The sequence below is a fragment of the Borostomias antarcticus genome (genome assembly GCF_949987555.1).
Source record: "Borostomias antarcticus genome assembly, chromosome: 20".
NCBI classification, from domain to species: domain Eukaryota; kingdom Metazoa; phylum Chordata; class Actinopteri; order Stomiiformes; family Stomiidae; genus Borostomias; species Borostomias antarcticus.
This window is the reverse complement of record NC_140253.1, coordinates 6,377,770-6,383,769: the sequence shown is the minus strand read 5'-3', so window position 1 is coordinate 6,383,769 and position 6,000 is coordinate 6,377,770. Positions and strand designations below refer to the sequence as shown.

The 6,000-nt window shown below is 50.5% G+C and overlaps 1 protein-coding gene across 1 annotated transcript in view; it reads left to right on the top strand.

Annotated features, from left to right (window-relative positions):
* Positions 1 to 991: 991 nt before the first annotated feature.
* sorbs2a (sorbin and SH3 domain containing 2a) overlaps positions 992 to 6,000 on the top strand; it is a gene marked incomplete at its 3' end in the record, with an annotated part of 52,743 nt that continues 47,734 nt past the window's right edge. Inside the window, exon 1 of the mRNA XM_084454497.1 lies at positions 992 to 1,119. The remainder of the gene's footprint in view (positions 1,120 to 6,000) is intronic.

The following is a 6,000-nucleotide window of genomic DNA, read 5'->3' as shown; positions in this document are numbered from 1 at the left end:
ACCCATATGGATTACCTTGTACATTGCAGTAAGATTATTAATGATGCGGGTGACTGGACACTTAATTCATCTGTATATGGTTGCTGCTAGACGTGACTGAGGGAGTTAGAGAGACAGTCAGAGTGTGTGTGTGCGCGTCTGTCTGTGCGCGTCCGTGTGTGTGCGCGTCTGTGTGTGTGTGTGCATGCGCCTTACCACGTGAGTGTTTCTCGGTAAGCCCGGCTAGACTATTCTGACGGACGATCGACCTGTCGACAGCAGAAAGCGGAAAAACCCACTCGGCCACGTCGGACAAAGGACAAGCAGGGTCGCCCAGGCCGTCCCAGACGTCGCCCAGGTCGATTTCGCTCTGGAAACACCCCAATTCATCTGGAGTCCCCCGGGTCGACGAACGCCGTGGAAATTGCTGTTTCGTCACCAGCACTTGGATGTGTGTGTGTGTGTGTGCGACATTTTAAGGCCAGAGAGGAGAGGTGGAGGGTGTGTGTGTGCTCTCTCCCACACCTCTCCTCCAGTCTGTCCGCGATGCCTCCTGTTCTCTCTCTCCTGTTCTCTCTCTCTCCTGTTCTCTCTCTCCTGTTCTCTCCCTCCTGTTCTCTCTCTCTTCCGTCGTTTCTTTGCGCCGTGCTGCTTATCTCGCCAGAGGCTTGTCTGCCTGCTACCGAGTCCCGCTGGCATAGCTCACGCCAGGGATGGGGAGTTGTGTGTGTGTGTAGAGAGAGGCAGGTCCTGATACCTCTCTCTCTCTCTCTCTCTCTCTCTCTCTCTCACCCCCCTATGCTTTAGTGGGGGGTAACTTTCCAGTCCTGTCTGTCTCTGAAAATAGCCCTATCTGATCAGCGCTTCACCCAAACAGGGGACTCTCTCTCTCACTCTCCCTCCCCCTCTCTAACTCCTGTCCTTCTCCCCCTCTCTGTGCTTCCCAGGAACCGAAGGGACTAGGGTCGGGGTCCAAAGAGGACTGGAAGGAGTTCCCTGGAACGAGGGATCAGACGCGAGCGAACTGAGGAAAAAGAGAGAGAGAGAGAGGGGGGAAGGGGCTTGGACGCTCAGCTCACCGATGACCGTCGTCTTCCCCTGACAAGCCGCCGTTTTGTTTTGTTTTTTGAGTTTATGACGGTAAGATCCGATGCCGACGAAGGTTAGGGATGTTCACCTGTTAATCCTCACCCCAGATTGTCATTAAGAGGCATACAGTACAGACAGATCTATTGGGATGTTACACACTTGCATACATGTAGTAATATTGTGTATGGATATCGATAACAGACGAGTCAGCAGTTAGGAGACAGAGGTCATTCTTACATGGAGTCAACGGTCCATATCTTATTTATTTATTTATTCAATTATTTATTTTCAGTTCATTTGAAAAGCATTTGTATATTGAGAAGCAATATTTCAGTCCTTACTTTGAGATCTATCTGGACTGTGTCAGTAAAATGGCATTGTAAGTGTCACAGTGGCCATCTTTGTCAACAAGCCATCTTAAAGGCACCAGAACTTGCCTGCAGTCTCCAGAGTTAAAATTAAGCTTAGAGTTTCTGACACATTTCTACTCAGGCTACCACAGAAATGGCACCTACAGTACCAGACTAAATAGACACCACCAAAAAAGCATGTTTGACATACAGTACCTGTCTGATTGCTTGGTTTTGCTATTGCTTCAATCAATCAATCAATCAATCAATCAAAGCTTTATTTGTATAGCGCATTTCATACCCAGAGGCAACACAATGCGCTTTACAGAGAACAAGGGAGGTGGACATACGACTCACCCCTACATATTCCAGAGGGAAGCAAAAAAACAGTATCACCCGGGGGCCAGAAAAGTGAGCTGTAAAAAATTAATCCTTGACCCCTCTCAACAAGGCGATCTGCAGGCCTGTCAACGTTCATGGGCCTGCTGCTGCTTCACTGCACTGCACTGCCGGGCTGTCATGGAGCCCAGAGCCTCGTATCACGAACCTACAGCATAGCGAGAAGCGAGGGAGCACGTCTTGTATGATATGACACGTTACGTTGAGCTCAGACACAACTCCGTGTCCCGTGTGTGAGCATAGTGTAAGAGAGAACCGAAACCGTCCGAAAGCGACCCCGCCCCCCCCCCCCCCCCCCCCGCCCCCTTCAGCTCCCCTCTCTAATCTCCGCCCATTGATTCCTCTCTCTCTCTCTCCTGCCACCTACCTCGTTCTTACATTCTATCCATTTCACTTTCCCTGAGAGTCTCGGATTCTTTTCTCCCTTCTCTCTCTCTCTCTCTCTCTCTCCTTCCTTCCTCCTCCCCACCTCTCGTTCTAGTCTTTTCTTTCACCCTCCCCTTCTCTTTTTTCACCCTCAACAATAGCTGGACGGCGAGTCCTCCATTAGGCCGGTCTCGGCGGTGTTGCGGAATGTCACCTTGACCCCTCGGGTACACAGCGAGGGGTCTCTCCCAAACCCCACCCCACCCCCCCCCCCCCCTCCCCAAACCGGTCCGCAGCCTGGCTCGCTTGGCCCCCGTTCTCCCTGACCTCACACACAGAGGGGCTTTGTTGCCCCCTCCCAGACTGAGCCGTTTTATTTCCCCCCCCCTCCCCCCCCTACTGGAGGGCGACAATCGTGTCCGTTGAAATTCTTGCATCGCATACACTGTCGTCTAGGATCGATGAGGGGCGTTAGGGGACCGAATGTGGCTCCGGTTAGTTCATGCGGACATGAGTTAGCTTAAGAGGTATTGGCTGCAGTCGGCTAAATGGACCGGGCATGGTCACCGTGTTCAGGCCAAACATTCGGGTTGAGAGGTTAAATCTCCCAACCTTTGTCACTCTGTTTTTTTACCTCCTTGTTCCTCATTCCATCCTGTTTGTCATTTCTTTGAAACCCCCTGACGTTATGCGCAAGGACAAAGGGGTCTGAAAAGACGGCTTTGCAAGGGACAAGGAAAACAGCGCTCTTGGGTTACAGCGCCGTGTGAGAATGCGAAACGCGCGCACACAAACACACACACACACACACACAAGCACATCGACACGTACAGGCCTTCCTCCTCCCTGGCACATTTATAATCCCTCACTCAGACACAAGTACACGCACAGACTCTCGCCCAGTCTCTCTCTCTCTCACACACACACACATTGTGTGAGTGTGAAAGCTCAGCTAGTTAGAGTACAACCCCTTACCATTGACTTTGAGGACGCTATGTGCATGAATGGAGTTTCATCGTGGCCAAAACACTTCAGCTGTGTTGTTATTTAGTAATGACTGTGATGAAAATAGAAGTAATTGTCTGTAATGGGAGCCAGAATCACCAGGGTACAGGGTATTCAGACCAGTCCGGTACGCCGTGAAACTGAAGCTGGTACAAAAACAAAAGGCCTTCCAAATCCGCAGGGTCATGGAAAGCGTTGACATTCTTCCGTTTTTTGAACCCGTGTTGCCTTTGTTTGCTTTTGGTGTGGACAGATCAAAATGATCATCACCTCACCCTGACCCCTCTTGGACCGTAAACCTTTTGTTTGTACTGGTAACCTAAGCGACCACTTCCCTTTCAACTTTTTGGGGGGATATGGCTGCTCTAATAGAAACTTTTTTTTTGTGTGTTTTTGCACTACTTAATGTGAGAGAGAAGCTAATCCTGCTACTGTTCCGTTCCGACGGAACCACAGCCAACTCTAGACACCACCGTCAGCATTCTCCACTGGCAGAGAGGCCCTCCGTCCCGGAGCCTGGCCCGGACACGTCTTCATTCTCGGGGTTTACGCTTACAGACCCCCCTTAATGAGTTCTCTGGCTGTCGCAGACGGCTATTGAGAGGGAAAGGACAGGGGCGTTGACAGGGATTTTGGGCCCCAAGAAAAATGTCACTGGGCCCCTTATAATATATATATCGATCAGTGGTGGCTGGTTTTCTGAGCCCCATCCAAGCTGGGGCCACAGTGAATCCCCCCCCCCCCCCCCCCTTAAACGACGCTCCTAAGGCCGGTAAATATAGCCCCCAGGGTAATAGAGCCTCTCTTATCATCCTACTCCATGCAGTTAACACAAGCACCTGGGCTATTCAGACTATGTATGGGGATGTGAAGTAATCTTAGCCTCGGCTGATAGCGGGTGAAAGTTAAAGGAGCATTACGCCGGTATTTCCATGATCTTTTGTCAGCGGTGTTCTGGTCATTGTTACGATACCATTTTAGGCCTACCTACAGTATACTATGCGGGGCATTCACAGGATGGAAGCTCCACAATTGTCGGAACATTTATGCGGCTTCGCAATGACTTTGAACCATCTTAGAGCTACATACAATGGGTTTCACAAGTCCTTTTCTGTCTTTTATGTCATCTATATCAGTCAGGCGGCTATCGACATTCCTATTCATTGAGAGGATTAATTCCTTAGCCACTCTACTAAATTGTCCTTCGTGAGAATATGGGCTTTCTCGTCCCCTGAAGACGAAGGTTAATCCCCCTAAATGCTACTTCAGCCTCCTGCCACATCCCTCAGATAGCATCCTTCAACTTTAAAACTATTAGCGGTTAGCGTTAGCTATTAGCATTTTGCTCCCAACTATAATGATACTCTGTGTTCAGCTTCTGAAGGCTAATTCCCTCAGTGAAAGCTCCCTCATTCCTCCACCACTTTCCTAAAGATAGCAACCTTTACCTTCAAACTGATTTGACAGCTATAGCAATGTTAACGCTACAGTAGCATGTTAGCGTCAGAGTGTTTGAAAGCTAATGAGGCTCTCGGCCCTGCTGTTAAAAGACCCGCAATCCCCTCGGGGCTCTTCGACGCATCACGGACTGGCTTCTCTTTAAGGCTAAACACCCAATTAACAGACAAGAGTCGCCCCCCCCCCCTCCTCCTCCCCTTCTCTCTCCTCCTTCACAACGTCTGCTGCTAGAAGACATCCAGGGAGTACAGAGCGGTGGAATGTTTGTTGGTCACTTTGATCTCTTCCTGTATTCGAGAGTGAACTTCATACTTGGGAGAGAAAAAAAGAAAGGCCCGGTGCCAGAGATGGCCTCTCTCCCAAACCCATCGCCCTATCCCCCAAACATCACTTGGGGGGGGGGGTCCCTATTGAAGTGTTCTGAAATGATTAGCAGCGACCCGTTTTCTCTGCCGTGACTCACTGACCTTGGCCTGTCATGAATGCCTATTCTTTAAAGAGGAAAGTCCCTATGACGACGCAGTACGCAGTCCGGTAGTCAACCTCACACTGGGTTCCCCTCTTGAGGAACAGTGTGTGCTGTCACTTCCAAGAAGGGAGTCGAGAATAGACGCTTTGAATGGTTTTAATGGGTTAGTTGACTTGGAAAATCACTATATGGAGCTTTTCCCCCCCCTGATTCTGTCTCGTTGTCATTCTATCACATATTGTATTAGACAGTTATGTAGCACAGCGTATGTGTTGTTGTGCTCGGGCCGCTTTGTCACGACATCTGACGGGTGAATGAAAATGACGGCCCCCTCAGTAGAATGTAGAATATCTGCTGATGGTGAAATATTGTCTTTGACAAGGCTCCTCCGCCAGGGCCTGGACACCACACACACACACACACACACACACACACACACACACACACACACACACACACACACACACACACAGGTGGCAGGTGTCCAGATACTAGATGGCATCCAGATATCTGGGCAGAGTGAATCAGCGCGCTGATGAGCGAGTTTTGAGAGAGAGCGCAGGGCAGGGCGGGCTACCGTTAAAACCTCAGCTTCCCGTGCGCCACGGGACTGAGTTATCCCGTTCAGCTAGAGCCAGAGCGTTTTCCCCCGTTAACCGCTCGGCCAGACCTCGCCACCGGACTGCAAATCTGAGGGAGATAATCGATTTGGAATGCGGCATAACCGAGCCGGTCTCTGGTTGTGGATCCAACTCCCGGGCCGGAGGCTGTAATCACTCGGCATTAGCGCCAAGCTCTAATTGCGTGGGTGGGCTCTGGTCGTGCGCGGCGGGGGGGAGGGGGGGTCAGCTCATGAGGTATTGTTCTGGTCTAATGCTCTATTCC